The following is a 19537-nucleotide window of genomic DNA, read 5'->3' as shown; positions in this document are numbered from 1 at the left end:
TAAATAAATAAGTAAATGAATAAATATATTAGTAAACAAATAAACAATAAATAAATTAAATAATTAAATGTTAAAGAAGCCAATTTGTGACATATGGGTGTGTTATGACTAACAAATACATTTAAAATATCATCAACCGTTTTTCCATCAAAGAACTAAACTAAACAATTTTATATTTATTAAGAAACTTTATACAAATACCATAAAAGTTTGCTCTTGTTTGCTTGCTCATTCAACTATTTCAAAATGTCTGCTAGCAAACAAAAGATGCAGTAAATAACAAAAAGAAGAAGAACGGTTTCTATTCTGGTCTCTGTTGCGATACAATAGAAAACTACTTCATGTTCAATAATGCCAAACCAAACATCCGTACACAGCCAGTCAATGTTAACAACTAACTTGTTCAAATTTTCATTGAAATTTCGTCAAGAGTAAGGCCACTTTTTGTTTTGCATAGCATCTAAATATATTAGAGGCCATATAATAGAACGATTCTTTCAAACAATACACAGACACATAGTATATGTGCATTGTTGTCAAGACAAAAGGCATCTCAGTTCAAGGATAATGATCGTCAAATGTGCCATATATAAAGAACAAATACAAAGCATAAGCATAACAACAGTAGCTATTTGAATATCATTTTGTTGGAATTTGATTTACAACACGATACCATGGAAAATTGGCATGGCAATGTTCACATGTGGGATATCATTGAGTTTTTCTAACGAAGAAAGGTATTATCTGCTGGAATATATGCATATCGCTTGAAGTCATAGACAAAAATAACGACGTTTCTTGGATATTTATATGTATTTATCATGTAAATTGTATTCATTTTTTGAAAAATGTTTCGAGGTTGCAATACAAATACGAAATTTATATTCTGCTAATTTGAAGGTCATGAGGCATTTACGGTATAATGGCAATACTAACTGGGTGTAGAGTTAGGGTGGTAATTTTACAAAATCAACTAAAAACAAGTAAAAAAATCAATCGTCTAATACCATAATCTAAATATGTACCTTTAATCTTTGACTGTACAAAACACAATACTTAAAAACTTAAATATTTGGACGTTCCCAGAGAAAATTATAAGTTTTGTTTTAATTTCTCGTTGGATGACCGAGAAAAACTTTCCAGCTAAAAGCACCTATCACTTAAAGTTATTTCACGTGCACCGTGATTTTAATACTGCCTGGTGTTATCCGCTTTAAACTCGAGCTATTTCATTCATTGAAATCATTCAAAAATAACATTTACTTAAAAAACTTAACATTTCAAACCATTCGATTTATTGTGCATGTCCATACCGTAAAAACTCCCTGCGCATATATTTCCGAGTGACCTGCATTGGTCACATACATAAAAAAATGTTGGACATATATTCTCTGTTTTCAAGAAAGAAAGTCAAAGACTTGTCTTATATATTTTTGACATTTTTTCACTTTCTTGCCACCACCACCACCACCACCACCATGAACGGTAACAAAGACAAAGAAATTTGGAACACGGAACGAAAGAACTTCATATATTTTAATACCTTTCAATTGAAAAATTGCAATTTTGGTCTTCGGACACAGATGGGCCATGTTCTACTTGGACATGAAAAAGAAAACTTATTTGCTGTCCATAACTTCATGCGACGGACACAGAGGACAATACCTGAAGCTGTATACAAAATTGAAGTTGTGCAATGTACAGAGTTTGAGTCCATGGTTGACCCACACATACACCAACAATCATTTGCCTTGGCATTATCATTTGACATGTATACAAAACGTAGGACTTCAGCAACCAAGTCAATGAAAAATATATGTATATGTACGTATGTGTGTGTGAAAAGTACTATAAACGAAATTTCAAGTGGTTTGTCACGAGCGATAAGAAAACAAAAAAACTGTTGGTAACGTTTGCATGTGACATTGAAACTCTTCGTTTTTGTTTCGAACATGCGAATATATTAAAGAAAATATTGCAAGGAATAGAACAAAAACGGCAATATTACAACAAATTATATATTGACCTAAAATAATTGTTGACCCCAGTGCAGTATCTACACTAGGGTTATGACTTTTTTACAACCTCATAACCCTGTATCTTAAGTGGTGAGTTTATACGTAAAATCACATAAAATCGTAATTATAAGGTGATTCGGTGAAAAAATTTCAAGCACAAAATGATTTTAAAATTTGAATTTTTCAAAATTATGGCAATTTTGTGAAGTCACTGTAAGCTGAGATATAATTGAAAATAAACTGTAAAGCCACATGGAATAACCAAACTGACATAACATTTGTTTCCCACTGCTTTTCTTCACTTCTGAGAATCATAAAAATGTCGTAAACGCTTTTTTCAAAAATATAATTTTTTAACAAAAAAAAAAAAAAAAAAAATTATCCCAATTTTTTCAAAGTTGTTGGTTGGTCCATGACCTTTTTCAATATTTCGTATTTTAGCTCTTATCATACTAATGAATAGTTTTTTTATAATAATCGTTTGCATTTGCTTAATGCACTCATTGAATTCGTTCAACTTAAATTTAAAGAAAGAAAATCATCAGAGTAATCGAGAGAATAGATTTTAAACATAGTGTCGGGAATAATTAAAAAAAAGAAATTAAGAACTATTAATACAAAAAAATACAAACAATTAAGAGTTCACAACGACAATTAAAACAAAAAATAACCAAAGATTGCAAAATGGCCATTACAATCTGTCATCAATCACTTTAAGAAATTTGTGACAAAATTAGTTTCGGTTTTAAAATTCCAATATTGCTTTAAAGAGGACTTTACAAATGCGTTTCGAGTGAATTGTTTAAAGGATTGCAGCAGCAAAATTCTTGTGTTTGGCATTTAGAAAGTGGTTACTTTAATTAAACCAGTAAGGAAAGGATCAAAGTCGGGCGGGGCCGACTATATGATACCCTACACCACTGTGAATAGGTAAAACATATATGGGAGCTAAATCCAAATGTGAACAGATAACGATATAATTTGGCACATATATTTCTAGACCAAACACCGTCACACATTCCAAATTTCATCAAAATTAGACATACATAGCGTCTTTGGTGCATCAAATACCTTAAATCGGGCGAAAATTTATATGGGGGCTATATCCAAATCCGAACCGATTTCCATAAAATTTGGCACTCTTATTTCTAGACCAAATTTCGTCACACATTCCATATTTCATTGAGATCGGACATATATAACGTGTTTCGTGCACCAAATACCAAAAATCGGCCACAAATATATATGGGAGCTATATCCAAATCTGAACTGATTTTGATATAATTTGGCACACTTATTTCTAGACGAAATTCCGTGATACCTTTCAAATTTCATTGAGATCGGACATATGTATATAACGTCTTTCGTGCACCAAATACCAAAAATCGTCCGAAAATTTATATGGGAGCTATATCCAAATCTGAACCGATTTTGATATAATTCCAACACAAATTCCATCAAAATTGGACAGATACAGCGTGTTTGGTGCATCAAATACTTCAAATCGGCCGGAAATATATATGGGAGCTCTATCCAAATCTGAACCGATTTTCACCAAAAGCAATAGCGTTCTTCATTAGGCTAAAAATATTATCTTCCCCAATTTTCAGCCAAATCGAACAATAAATGCGACTTGCGAACGGAAGGACGGAAGGACGGACATGCATAAATCGACTCAGAAAGTGATTCTATGCATATCCCTAGAAGGAACTATGGGTCTATCTCTTTTCCTTAGGCATGTTACATACAAATGCACTAACACATAATATCCTTACCACAGGGTAGTGTAGGGTATAAAAACGCTGCGGCGTACTCCACGAATGGACGGCTGGGATTATTATAATAAACGGTTTAGAATGCCAAACCAGCGTCAGTGGTGAAAATATTTTCATGAAGTTGACATAGGCGGCTGTTCTTAAATCAATACCCAAATTGTATTTCATTGCGGTCTTCATGATAGCACGAGCAGTACGTTCCTTTTCAGAGGCACCGGAGATACGTTTTTTTTGGAAAGCTTAAGATGGAGTAACTGGGATGCGACCACCAACGCGACCGAAAAGACGTTCCAGCGATTCTTGGACGGATTCCAACAAATGATAATTGGATTCACGTTCATATTTAAAGGTAAGACGACCGTGTGAGACATGGTTCAAATTTTTCAACCATTCAAAGAAGGAAACAGTTACACCACCAGCGTTGATGTACAAATCGAGAATAACCAAAATGTTGCGATCAACCAAAATCTTACCGGCAGCAGGTGTGGTAGGTGGTAGGATCTTGTGGGTATTCTCGCTAGTGATAACTTTATGGGCAGCAGCAGGGATGAAGATATCGCAGGGTTCGAACATCAAGTTTTCACCTTCATAAGGCTTGGCATGGGGGTAACGATGGTTCCGTGTTCATTCTTGTAGTCTTCCAAAGCCTTACGATCAATACCCTAGGGATTGAAAATGCAGCCATCGTGTTCAATAACACCAATGCAAGTGGCACCGGCACGGGTCAATAGCGGGTAGACCGACATTACCGAAACCTTGAACGATGAAAGTTTTGCCACCCCAGCCAGGAGTTGTACCAATCATGCTCATGTAGTTAGCTGCCACGGTGTGCCTTAACCAATTTTAAATGGAAAGTGCTTACACCTGGGAAGTTTTTGCAGATTCTGAAACTACAATGGTCGTATATGAGAAATATCAAGAAACAAAAAAAAAAAATCTCCGGATGGATTTTCAAATAAATCGCGATTTAAGTTCACAGTTTTAGGGTTTTTTTAGGTTTTCACGATTTTGCTTGGAAACCGCGAGTCCTATATAAATGGGTCTAAAGAAAATGTTGTAGCTGTGAAAATTCTCCATAAGATTGACTTTCATGAGAAGTTCAAATTGGGACATAGGATATAGAAGTTCAAATTGGGACAATGCACTGACTATATCGCCTCCTTATAAAACAATATCATGCTCAGTGCGCCTTAACTAACTTTTGATAAAAACCGCTTACACATGGGAAGATTTCGCGGATTCTGAAACAGCAAAGTTCATAGATAAGAAAAATAAAAAAGCAAAAAAATTCACTATTCACTATTAAGTCTTCAAGATTTTGCTTGGAAACTGCAAGTCATATCAAAATGGGACTAAAGAAAATGTTGAAGCTGTGAAAATTCTCTATAAATTGGATTATTTATTTTTTCCTTGGTTGTACCATTTTCAAGATATATAAGTATATAAGAATGTTTGTTGGATGACATAAAAGGCAAATTGTCCCTGGATGATAAAACAAGTAAAAACGTATCAGTCGACATTGCCGACAGATATATACCCTCAGCCTGTGTCGATTGAAATACTTTTTTTCCAAAAAAATTTATGTATTAATGGGGGTTTTCAAAACAATATGGATAGGATTAAAGGGCAAAACTTTGCGGGGATATCGATAGATAGGGTATTTTTAAACTGAGTTTCGACAATATTTAGAGTACCATTTGAGCGAATATTTTCGTATATTTTCAGAAGGTCCACTCCTTCCACCACCGAATTTCGTCAAATATTCGAAGAAATATTACAATATCTAATGTGTGGACGAACGCAGTATTCGGTTCGAGCTTTCCGGTCACTACATATGGTGCCATAGGGTTTTTTACAACTTTCGGGTAGTTTTCTCAAGAAGTATGGACTTGCCCCTGAAAAAAATTTAACTGTCGTAATTATGGTAGCGGATGCAATTTGCTTCAACAAAAATCAAAGTGATTCGAGAGCAGGTCTTAAAGTGAATTCATCCAAAAATTTGTGTGGGAGGTACCGGATGGAGTGGACAAATTCGAACCAGATCTATATCTGGTAGATATATTAGGATATGTAAAGTATGGGCCAAATCGGTCACTCCCATCAAGAGTTACCGTGCGCACAATTTTTCAGAACATTTTTGAACTTTTGGGGGAGCTACCTGAAGGAGTGGACCGATATGGCTTAGCTTGGAACTTAAACTAAGTTTGCACAAAATATTACGAAGGCCACATTTTGGACCGAAACGGCAGATTCGTTCAAGAGTTATCTTGTGCTCCAACCATTAAACACAGTGTCATAGGGCGTTTTTTGCACCTTTCAGACTATTTTCTCAGGAAGTATGGACTTGCCCCTGATGAAACTTGTACGGTCGTATGGGGGGCAGTGAATATAAGTTGCTACAACAAAAATCAAAGCGATTCGACAGCAGGCCCTAAACTGAACTTTTCCGAAATTTGGTGTGGGAGGTACCCGAAGGATTGGACTGGTTGATTCCATATTGAAACCTTATCTAAGTCTGGTACACATTTCACGATGTGCAAATTATGGACCAAATGGGTCACTCACTTCAAGAGTTATCGTGCGCACAAATTTTCCTAACATTGTTGAACTTTTGCGAGGGATGTACCTGAAGGAGTAGACAGATATGACCCATCTTCGAACTTAAACTAAGTTTGGAAGGTTACATTTTTAGATGAAATGGGTTGATCGGTTCGCAAAGCCAGCCAGAAAGATAGACGAACGGACAGGGCTAAATCGACTACAAACTTTATTTGGATTTGGCAAATTTCTGATGACATCAAAGTCTATACACCCACGTTAGCCTAAAGGCTGAACGTATAACAAGTAAGTTGTTGCCGATTCCGACTAAATATTATCCAAACATCACCAATATTAATAGGCTTCATTCTCTCTGGAACCCTTATCCCTTTATGATCCGATCTATGTCCCAGGATTAAATAAACATTTGTTCCATTTTTTATGTCGAAATTAGAAATTAGTCCTTATATAACTTCGAATTATGTATCTATATATTACTTACACACTGATGAAATGAAATTTAAATTTTGTTGTTACCTGAAATGAAAAATAAATATTTCGTTATTTGATAAACGTATAAATTATTCATAGTTAAAAAAAATTAAAGTGTAAGGTTAAATATGAATAAATAACTTTTTCAATATCCCAATCCACTGGCCCATGGCTGTATTACAACGTTTAGATGATCTAACACAACACTGGCTACAACCATCACAACCACCACCACCGCCAACAACAATATCAACAACGAAGAGTCAACATTTACACTCAATAATGCAATTTAAAGAATTACATAAAATTGACAAGAACATTAACAACAAAAGCATCGAAGTGTAAAGTAATTTAACACTCCTCAAGTGGCGATAGATTCAATGTAATTTAAACGCAAATACTTTTTTTATAACGTCTATACTTCTTTTAAATACTGTCGTTTCAAAAATATAAAAAAATCAGCAAAGACATCGAGAAAGGGGGAAGAAAACAATTATGTTGCTAAGGGTGATTTGGGAGGATTTGTGGTTGACACACATATTTGAACATACTTTTCAATATTTTAAATATGTAGATTCCGGTTTAAGGATAATGGATATTTTTATTATGCTGTTTAGGTTTTTCGAAATTGTAAGTGGAATATTGTGGTATGAGAGAAAGAGGAAACTTATGTCTAACACAAGTGATTGATTATATTGGGGGTCTTAAAGGTTTCTAAATGATTCATTAGGATTTTAATTATTGGAAAAGTTAAGCAGGATATGTCATGGCAGCTTTATATGATGGGCAATATGAAAAATATTTTTTCAGTATTTAAAATGTTTAAATAAATAAGTAAATGAATAAATATATTAGTAAACAAATAAACAATAAATAAATTAAATAATTAAATGTTAAAGAAGCCAATTTGTGACATATGGGTGTGTTATGACTAACAAATACATTTAAAATATCATCAACCGTTTTTCCATCAAAGAACTAAACTAAACAATTTTATATTTATTAAGAAACTTTATACAAATACCATAAAAGTTTGCTCTTGTTTGCTTGCTCATTCAACTATTTCAAAATGTCTGCTAGCAAACAAAAGATGCAGTAAATAACAAAAAGAAGAAGAACGGTTTCTATTCTGGTCTCTGTTGCGATACAATAGAAAACTACTTCATGTTCAATAATGCCAAACCAAACATCCGTACACAGCCAGTCAATGTTAACAACTAACTTGTTCAAATTTTCATTGAAATTTCGTCAAGAGTAAGGCCACTTTTTGTTTTGCATAGCATCTAAATATATTAGAGGCCATATAATAGAACGATTCTTTCAAACAATACACAGACACATAGTATATGTGCATTGTTGTCAAGACAAAAGGCATCTCAGTTCAAGGATAATGATCGTCAAATGTGCCATATATAAAGAACAAATACAAAGCATAAGCATAACAACAGTAGCTATTTGAATATCATTTTGTTGGAATTTGATTTACAACACGATACCATGGAAAATTGGCATGGCAATGTTCACATGTGGGATATCATTGAGTTTTTCTAACGAAGAAAGGTATTATCTGCTGGAATATATGCATATCGCTTGAAGTCATAGACAAAAATAACGACGTTTCTTGGATATTTATATGTATTTATCATGTAAATTGTATTCATTTTTTGAAAAATGTTTCGAGGTTGCAATACAAATACGAAATTTATATTCTGCTAATTTGAAGGTCATGAGGCATTTACGGTATAATGGCAATACTAACTGGGTGTAGAGTTAGGGTGGTAATTTTACAAAATCAACTAAAAACAAGTAAAAAAATCAATCGTCTAATACCATAATCTAAATATGTACCTTTAATCTTTGACTGTACAAAACACAATACTTAAAAACTTAAATATTTGGACGTTCCCAGAGAAAATTATAAGTTTTGTTTTAATTTCTCGTTGGATGACCGAGAAAAACTTTCCAGCTAAAAGCACCTATCACTTAAAGTTATTTCACGTGCACCGTGATTTTAATACTGCCTGGTGTTATCCGCTTTAAACTCGAGCTATTTCATTCATTGAAATCATTCAAAAATAACATTTACTTAAAAAACTTAACATTTCAAACCATTCGATTTATTGTGCATGTCCATACCGTAAAAACTCCCTGCGCATATATTTCCGAGTGACCTGCATTGGTCACATACATAAAAAAATGTTGGACATATATTCTCTGTTTTCAAGAAAGAAAGTCAAAGACTTGTCTTATATATTTTTGACATTTTTTCACTTTCTTGCCACCACCACCACCACCACCACCATGAACGGTAACAAAGACAAAGAAATTTGGAACACGGAACGAAAGAACTTCATATATTTTAATACCTTTCAATTGAAAAATTGCAATTTTGGTCTTCGGACACAGATGGGCCATGTTCTACTTGGACATGAAAAAGAAAACTTATTTGCTGTCCATAACTTCATGCGACGGACACAGAGGACAATACCTGAAGCTGTATACAAAATTGAAGTTGTGCAATGTACAGAGTTTGAGTCCATGGTTGACCCACACATACACCAACAATCATTTGCCTTGGCATTATCATTTGACATGTATACAAAACGTAGGACTTCAGCAACCAAGTCAATGAAAAATATATGTATATGTACGTATGTGTGTGTGAAAAGTACTATAAACGAAATTTCAAGTGGTTTGTCACGAGCGATAAGAAAACAAAAAAACTGTTGGTAACGTTTGCATGTGACATTGAAACTCTTCGTTTTTGTTTCGAACATGCGAATATATTAAAGAAAATATTGCAAGGAATAGAACAAAAACGGCAATATTACAACAAATTATATATTGACCTAAAATAATTGTTGACCCCAGTGCAGTATCTACACTAGGGTTATGACTTTTTTACAACCTCATAACCCTGTATCTTAAGTGGTGAGTTTATACGTAAAATCACATAAAATCGTAATTATAAGGTGATTCGGTGAAAAAATTTCAAGCACAAAATGATTTTAAAATTTGAATTTTTCAAAATTATGGCAATTTTGTGAAGTCACTGTAAGCTGAGATATAATTGAAAATAAACTGTAAAGCCACATGGAATAACCAAACTGACATAACATTTGTTTCCCACTGCTTTTCTTCACTTCTGAGAATCATAAAAATGTCGTAAACGCTTTTTTCAAAAATATAATTTTTTAACAAAAAAAAAAAAAAAAAAAATTATCCCAATTTTTTCAAAGTTGTTGGTTGGTCCATGACCTTTTTCAATATTTCGTATTTTAGCTCTTATCATACTAATGAATAGTTTTTTTATAATAATCGTTTGCATTTGCTTAATGCACTCATTGAATTCGTTCAACTTAAATTTAAAGAAAGAAAATCATCAGAGTAATCGAGAGAATAGATTTTAAACATAGTGTCGGGAATAATTTAAAAAAAGAAATTAAGAACTATTAATACAAAAAAATACAAACAATTAAGAGTTCACAACGACAATTAAAACAAAAAATAACCAAAGATTGCAAAATGGCCATTACAATCTGTCATCAATCACTTTAAGAAATTTGTGACAAAATTAGTTTCGGTTTTAAAATTCCAATATTGCTTTAAAGAGGACTTTACAAATGCGTTTCGAGTGAATTGTTTAAAGGATTGCAGCAGCAAAATTCTTGTGTTTGGCATTTAGAAAGTGGTTACTTTAATTAAACCAGTAAGGAAAGGATCAAAGTCGGGCGGGGCCGACTATATGATACCCTACACCACTGTGAATAGGTAAAACATATATGGGAGCTAAATCCAAATGTGAACAGATAACGATATAATTTGGCACATATATTTCTAGACCAAACACCGTCACACATTCCAAATTTCATCAAAATTAGACATACATAGCGTCTTTGGTGCATCAAATACCTTAAATCGGGCGAAAATTTATATGGGGGCTATATCCAAATCCGAACCGATTTCCATAAAATTTGGCACTCTTATTTCTAGACCAAATTTCGTCACACATTCCATATTTCATTGAGATCGGACATATATAACGTGTTTCGTGCACCAAATACCAAAAATCGGCCACAAATATATATGGGAGCTATATCCAAATCTGAACTGATTTTGATATAATTTGGCACACTTATTTCTAGACGAAATTCCGTGATACCTTTCAAATTTCATTGAGATCGGACATATGTATATAACGTCTTTCGTGCACCAAATACCAAAAATCGTCCGAAAATTTATATGGGAGCTATATCCAAATCTGAACCGATTTTGATATAATTCCAACACAAATTCCATCAAAATTGGACAGATACAGCGTGTTTGGTGCATCAAATACTTCAAATCGGCCGGAAATATATATGGGAGCTCTATCCAAATCTGAACCGATTTTCACCAAAAGCAATAGCGTTCTTCATTAGGCTAAAAATATTATCTTCCCCAATTTTCAGCCAAATCGAACAATAAATGCGACTTGCGAACGGAAGGACGGAAGGACGGACATGCATAAATCGACTCAGAAAGTGATTCTATGCATATCCCTAGAAGGAACTATGGGTCTATCTCTTTTCCTTAGGCATGTTACATACAAATGCACTAACACATAATATCCTTACCACAGGGTAGTGTAGGGTATAAAAACGCTGCGGCGTACTCCACGAATGGACGGCTGGGATTATTATAATAAACGGTTTAGAATGCCAAACCAGCGTCAGTGGTGAAAATATTTTCATGAAGTTGACATAGGCGGCTGTTCTTAAATCAATACCCAAATTGTATTTCATTGCGGTCTTCATGATAGCACGAGCAGTACGTTCCTTTTCAGAGGCACCGGAGATACGTTTTTTTTGGAAAGCTTAAGATGGAGTAACTGGGATGCGACCACCAACGCGACCGAAAAGACGTTCCAGCGATTCTTGGACGGATTCCAACAAATGATAATTGGATTCACGTTCATATTTAAAGGTAAGACGACCGTGTGAGACATGGTTCAAATTTTTCAACCATTCAAAGAAGGAAACAGTTACACCACCAGCGTTGATGTACAAATCGAGAATAACCAAAATGTTGCGATCAACCAAAATCTTACCGGCAGCAGGTGTGGTAGGTGGTAGGATCTTGTGGGTATTCTCGCTAGTGATAACTTTATGGGCAGCAGCAGGGATGAAGATATCGCAGGGTTCGAACATCAAGTTTTCACCTTCATAAGGCTTGGCATGGGGGTAACGATGGTTCCGTGTTCATTCTTGTAGTCTTCCAAAGCCTTACGATCAATACCCTAGGGATTGAAAATGCAGCCATCGTGTTCAATAACACCAATGCAAGTGGCACCGGCACGGGTCAATAGCGGGTAGACCGACATTACCGAAACCTTGAACGATGAAAGTTTTGCCACCCCAGCCAGGAGTTGTGCCAATCATGCTCATGTAGTTAGCTGCCACGGTGTGCCTTAACCAATTTTAAATGGAAAGTGCTTACACCTGGGAAGTTTTTGCAGATTCTGAAACTACAATGGTCGTATATGAGAAATATCAAGAAACAAAAAAAAAAAATCTCCGGATGGATTTTCAAATAAATCGCGATTTAAGTTCACAGTTTTAGGGTTTTTTTAGGTTTTCACGATTTTGCTTGGAAACCGCGAGTCCTATATAAATGGGTCTAAAGAAAATGTTGTAGCTGTGAAAATTCTCCATAAGATTGACTTTCATGAGAAGTTCAAATTGGGACATAGGATATAGAAGTTCAAATTGGGACAATGCACTGACTATATCGCCTCCTTATAAAACAATATCATGCTCAGTGCGCCTTAACTAACTTTTGATAAAAACCGCTTACACATGGGAAGATTTCGCGGATTCTGAAACAGCAAAGTTCATAGATAAGAAAAATAAAAAAGCAAAAAAATTCACTATTCACTATTAAGTCTTCAAGATTTTGCTTGGAAACTGCAAGTCATATCAAAATGGGACTAAAGAAAATGTTGAAGCTGTGAAAATTCTCTATAAATTGGATTATTTATTTTTTCCTTGGTTGTACCATTTTCAAGATATATAAGTATATAAGAATGTTTGTTGGATGACATAAAAGGCAAATTGTCCCTGGATGATAAAACAAGTAAAAACGTATCAGTCGACATTGCCGACAGATATATACCCTCAGCCTGTGTCGATTGAAATACTTTTTTTCCAAAAAAATTTATGTATTAATGGGGGTTTTCAAAACAATATGGATAGGATTAAAGGGCAAAACTTTGCGGGGATATCGATAGATAGGGTATTTTTAAACTGAGTTTCGACAATATTTAGAGTACCATTTGAGCGAATATTTTCGTATATTTTCAGAAGGTCCACTCCTTCCACCACCGAATTTCGTCAAATATTCGAAGAAATATTACAATATCTAATGTGTGGACGAACGCAGTATTCGGTTCGAGCTTTCCGGTCACTACATATGGTGCCATAGGGTTTTTTACAACTTTCGGGTAGTTTTCTCAAGAAGTATGGACTTGCCCCTGAAAAAAATTTAACTGTCGTAATTATGGTAGCGGATGCAATTTGCTTCAACAAAAATCAAAGTGATTCGAGAGCAGGTCTTAAAGTGAATTCATCCAAAAATTTGTGTGGGAGGTACCGGATGGAGTGGACAAATTCGAACCAGATCTATATCTGGTAGATATATTAGGATATGTAAAGTATGGGCCAAATCGGTCACTCCCATCAAGAGTTACCGTGCGCACAATTTTTCAGAACATTTTTGAACTTTTGGGGGAGCTACCTGAAGGAGTGGACCGATATGGCTTAGCTTGGAACTTAAACTAAGTTTGCACAAAATATTACGAAGGCCACATTTTGGACCGAAACGGCAGATTCGTTCAAGAGTTATCTTGTGCTCCAACCATTAAACACAGTGTCATAGGGCGTTTTTTGCACCTTTCAGACTATTTTCTCAGGAAGTATGGACTTGCCCCTGATGAAACTTGTACGGTCGTATGGGGGGCAGTGAATATAAGTTGCTACAACAAAAATCAAAGCGATTCGACAGCAGGCCCTAAACTGAACTTTTCCGAAATTTGGTGTGGGAGGTACCCGAAGGATTGGACTGGTTGATTCCATATTGAAACCTTATCTAAGTCTGGTACACATTTCACGATGTGCAAATTATGGACCAAATGGGTCACTCACTTCAAGAGTTATCGTGCGCACAAATTTTCCTAACATTGTTGAACTTTTGCGAGGGATGTACCTGAAGGAGTAGACCGATATGACCCATCTTCGAACTTAAACTAAGTTTAGACAAAATATTACGATAGCCAAATTTTGGACCTAATCGGCTCATCCGTTTGAGAGTTATCGTGCGCACCAGCCAGCCAGCCAGACAGACCGACGGACATTGCTAAATCGACTCCAAATTGTCTAAAACACATTTCGTCCAAACATACTTGGGGTCTAAAACCGTTATTTCTAGCCTAAAGTCTGAGGATATAAAAAAGAAGGTTAAAGGTATTTTGATGCTTATGCAGCCCTGTGACCACATCATTGAAAATTGCATTCCCATTGCGTCGTGATTCCGGCGACTTTGAAATGATTACCCGCTAGCGTGCCCAGCACAACACTTATCGTGTTCCAACCAAGGGCAGTATCCGTTTCTCTATGGATGTATCACTCGATAAAGTTAAGGCTGTGTCCGCTTTTATGACCTTAAAGTGTGCCTGTGTTGATGTACCATTCGGCGGTGCCAAAGCCGGTTTGAAAATCAATCCCAAAGAATACTCTGAACATTAATTGGAGAAAATCAATCGCCACTTTTTTCTTGAATTGGCCAAGAAGGGTTTCATTGGACCCGGTGTTGATGTACCAGCTCCCGATATGGGTATCGGTGAACGTGAAATGTCTTGGATTGCTGATACCTATGGCAAGACTATAGGTCATTTGGACATCAATGCTCACGCCTGTGTAACTGGTAAACCCATCAACCAAGATTGTATTTATCTGCCACTGGTCGCGGCGTTTTCCACGGTTTAGAGAACTTCATTAATGCAGCACGGTGCGCCCTAATCACGACGCAATGTTAATGCAATTTCAATGATGTGGTCACAGGTTTGCATAAGCATCAAAATACCTTTAACCCTCTTCTTTTTACCCTTCAGGGACACTTTGCCTTTCATGTCATCCAACAAACATTCTTCAGCGATTTGGCAACCATGGTGGAAGAAGTATTCAACCATGTCAAAGAAGTGGGGATCTTTGGCAGTGGGCACATCCTTTAGACGGTCTGGAACTTGGTAATCGCCATAACCACGAGCAAGGGCAAGGCCTTGACCAATGTAGCCGCTACTTGAGGAATGGCGGTATGACGTGCCAAATTCTTCAGGTGATACATTTCTCTACTCAAACACAATGGAATAAACCCTATTATAATTATAAGTGGGCTTAAGATTATTCATCCATGCAACAGAAAATAATTTTTGAGAATTTTTTTTTTCATTTTTTGCAATTTTTAAAAAAAAAATATATTTTTTAGATTCACTTTGGCAGTTTTGTTGAGATGTGTGTTTTACTTACTATTTGTAGGTAAGTCAATCTTAATCTCATATTTGTTGTTTTCAAATTTAAAACAACAAGTTTAATGTGGGATGTAGTTAAAATTGATTACATTAGGGGATGGCAGAGAAGACTAGTTTCGTCCAACGCCGCTTGGACACATCAGTTCCCTTAGTTCCTTGCATTGAAACAAAGAATCATTTTGTGCGTGACCCTTTTTCTATTTCAATGGAATAAAGTGATTAATAGGCAAAAGTTCATTCATCCGAGCTACAGGAAATCATTTTTGAGAAAAAATGTCGAAAACTCATAACCCAAATGTACACATACATAGGCACTTAGATGAGAAGTAAAAAGGCAAAATAAGCCAATTTTTTTTTTTGTAAAACAAAAGAGTAAAAACAAAAAATATAAAATATGGGTCAAATGGCCTTAACATCAAAAACACAAATGCAGTTGCAATGGTCACTCGGCCACTTGGCCATTATTATAAATTTAATAACGTGAAGATATTAAGGGTTGCATGGAATACATAATAGAAAACGAATGCTATGTTATAAGGAAAATGACTAAACGCAAAGTATCCTATGTAAATTAGATCGATGTGAAATAAATTCTGTTCTGTGAAACTGAAAATCAGCATTTCTGATAAATCTTTAGATTCGCATTGCATCAAACAAAAAAAAAAACAAAAGAAGGGGATTATGTTTTACGGATTTAAAAAGAACACCTTTGTATGTTCTTATCGAACATCTTGTTTATCGTTCATTTGCTTGTTTCTCATTCCACTAACATTCGGTGTCATACTTGTGATTACATTCCTTTTTTAAAGAGCTTTCCTGTAATATCCGACTTAAAATTGAAGACACAAAACAGACACACCACTCTGTTCCATTCCCACGCTAACCTTCTACCACATTGACATTATATTTGCTTTGTTGTTGCTGCTGTTGTTTGTAATTTTGTTACTCTTATTTATTTAAATAATTAGATTCTTATCATTGTTCTTGTTCAACAGTGGAAATGAATGTTTTTCCTCTCGTTTATGTTGTACCTTTTTTATATACTCCTTCCTGATTTCACTTTATAATTTTTTCCCCGTTAACCATTACAGTTATCGTCCTCCGTTTTGTTGAGCTTTAGATTTTGTTTGAAATAGTTAAGAATTCTTTTGAGAACTATTTTCCCGTCGTTCGTTGATGTTGTTTGTTGTCAAAGGTAATAGTATGGAAGTTATTCGGAAATAAGGGAAATACCAACAGCTTCAGCTAGCTAGATTCTTATCACCACTCTCATTCAAACAAACTATCCACCGGAGGATTCATTAGCTTCTTTATTTCCCCCTTTTTGCATGTCAGTGGAATTTGTTATTCTTGGAAATGTTTTTGTGTGTTTCTTTACAGATCTTTATTTAACTCTGGTTTATTTTTATTAAGTTTATGTATTTCTTGTTGTAATTATCTTTTGAATGTACCCTCAGCTGCTGCTTCTGTTGCTGCTGAATGTATGGGTGGAGGTAATACATGACTTATTTTCTTGATTACATTACTTGGTTGTATAATAATCTTATTTAATTGCAAAGTTACTTTTTATCCTCGGTGAGGGGGAATAGTAAAAAAAAAGAAGAGGAAAAGTATTAGGGATATGTTTTTATTTGACAAAAAGTAATTACTTTTACTCATATTTCCACTTAAAGAATCATTACTAATTCTGATATAATATTTAAACTCCTTGTCAACAGTTACATACTGCACGTTTGTAACACGCATTTTATTACGCCGCATGACGGATCCAACGTATGAATATACCTAAAACGAGGGTAACATTTTTTGCATGGATATTTTCTATCCATAATCTAGATTGTATGTACATCTAGAGCCCCTCCAAAGCTTTGTTACTGGCATTGATAGTTTTTTAGTAGATACGGCACTGACACAACACCCAATGGTCATAAGGGCCAAAAATAACAATGGACAATAAAATGGAACTTTTTTTTTAAAATTACAAGAAACCCCGCACAGATTATGAAAGAGGGCCGAAAAAAAGAAGACACGTGTATCGGCGTTTTAAAAGTTTACGTCGGGAAGTAACCTAAATAGGCGTGTCAAGATCCGCCCATTTCTACAGGTTTTGAAACATTCGACATCAGATTCCTTGGTATCCTTGCATTTGAGGTATAAAGTGTCTTTGGCAATATTACTGACAACAATGCGGGGTATCCTTTTATGAAAAAATGAACCCTCATGCGAGTCACTAAACGGGTCTTGTTGGTCCTTTTTTTTAAAAACGTTTAAAAACTTCTGTAAAGTGTGATCGTATCACATCAAAATATTCTACAAAATTATTTGTCAAAAAATTTTACTATAGGTCCCCGAATACACCAAAACTCAAAATCGTACCTAAACGCCAGGAATCTGCCAAATGTAAAATCAAGCTTTAGGGTTAATGTTGTACTTTATCTGAATTTATTAAGTTTTGTCCCACAAAACTTCATTCTAGGTAGAAGACGTCAAAGACAAAAATATTTTCCATCAAATTTTAATATAAGTCGCCGAATAAATGAAATATGTATTTACAATATATATCAAGAAAATATATACATAAAATTTGCCAACAAAACACCCAAATATTTTTTGAAGGAATTTGTTTTGTTCTTTTTTCTTGTTGATGCATGAAAGTAACATGAAATTTAGTTTTAGACGAAAGGTTTTAAAAGAAGAAATATTCCACACAAAATTTCACTGTAAGTCCCAGAACAAACTATATATCTAAGTAAAATACTTTGTTCAGAAAATGACGTTACAAAAATAGATATTATATGGAGAAATTATCTGTTAAACTTTTAGACTCTTAATTAAAATTTGTTCAATACTGAGTCAAAACCTCCTAAAAAACTTCACTTTTTGGGGATTTTGCCAAAAGAAGAAATGTTCCAAATCAAATTTCATTACGAATCTCTGAATAAATGAAATTTGTAGCTATAATATTTAACATCTCCAGAAGCTTTCGCTTTTTATATATGATTAGGACCATATTATACCGTTTTTATTCACATTTTCGTTATCTGCGGTCACAAAATATATTTTATTGATGTTTTTCATAATATAATCTTTCAGAAGATTATGTGTGTTCGATTCAAACTGTTTTTTGAATATCTATGGTGAATATATATAGGGAAAATATTGATAACTTAGATCGGACTTTGTAAAATTACGTATTTTAGTTCTATAAACTAAAATAAACTCAGCAGGATAAGTCATAAGTTCCTGATATTGTATGTAAAAATGCGGGAATAGTCTACGGCTATTGTCCAGTGAATATATCCGACACACGAGTCCTAAAATCCATGATTTTGGCATGGTCCTAAATACTATAATGATGGCATCTACTCCTGCTCTGACAAAATTGACTGAATTATGATTTAGGACCATGCCAAAATCATCCTGTAAGTAGGCAGCCTTCGGTCGGGAGTTATGAATTTCTCCCATGGACATACTTAAAGCCAGGTACGCTCCTTATTTTGGTATCATCTTTACTGAAAACGGACCGCGATTTGAACGGCCATAACTTATGAGATTCATTTTAGGCCTTATGTCTGTTGGGGTGTCCGATATGACCGTTGCCCCTCATTTTTTTGTACTTTTTTCACTCAGCTTTTTATCAATTCACATTTGCGCCTATTCTAGAAAGATATTGAAGAAAATTCCCACTTCCTCTTTGTCAAAACCACACATAATATGAGGTTGATTTGCAAGAATATAAATCCATTACTTGGTTTCTGCTGGGTAGTATCCACTGTCGAAGTAATTTGTGCTAAACCAAGTCCTTGGTTTTTTCAATTCCTTCGTTCCCTGCGATGTGTTCGCTACATTAAATTCCGTGACTAGTTTGCTTCCTGCTGCTATTCGTTCCTTTCCGCAACTCATTGGCTTTCGTTAAACTCGAATAATATCCAGACGTCTACTAGAGCCAAATAACTTCAACCCAGCTACAACAGCCGAGTGTCAACGATACGACATCTGCAACCGTTTATCATCGAGACGACTATTGCAGACGAGTAACATCAATTCAACTACAACAAGTCGAATATCATCCACAACCCGCCGATCATCAGCGCTACTACTATAGCCGAGAACCGACTACCCAGTAGAATATCAGCCCTGTCGCTTCAACC

At 34.9% G+C, this 19537-nt stretch overlaps 1 protein-coding gene and 1 pseudogene across 1 annotated transcript in view; both read right to left on the bottom strand.

The window, feature by feature from the left end:
- Positions 1-19537, bottom strand: part of side-III (sidestep III) — a 738714-nt gene that overhangs the window by 279841 nt on the left and 439336 nt on the right.
- On the bottom strand, positions 3870-15202 carry LOC141390797 (glutamate dehydrogenase, mitochondrial-like; annotated as a pseudogene).

This window comes from Musca autumnalis, unplaced genomic scaffold, assembly GCF_047663935.1.
Source record: "Musca autumnalis isolate F117 unplaced genomic scaffold, ASM4766393v1 scaffold_1, whole genome shotgun sequence".
Lineage (NCBI taxonomy): Eukaryota > Metazoa > Arthropoda > Insecta > Diptera > Muscidae > Musca > Musca autumnalis.
This window is presented reverse-complemented; position numbering and strand designations above follow the sequence as displayed.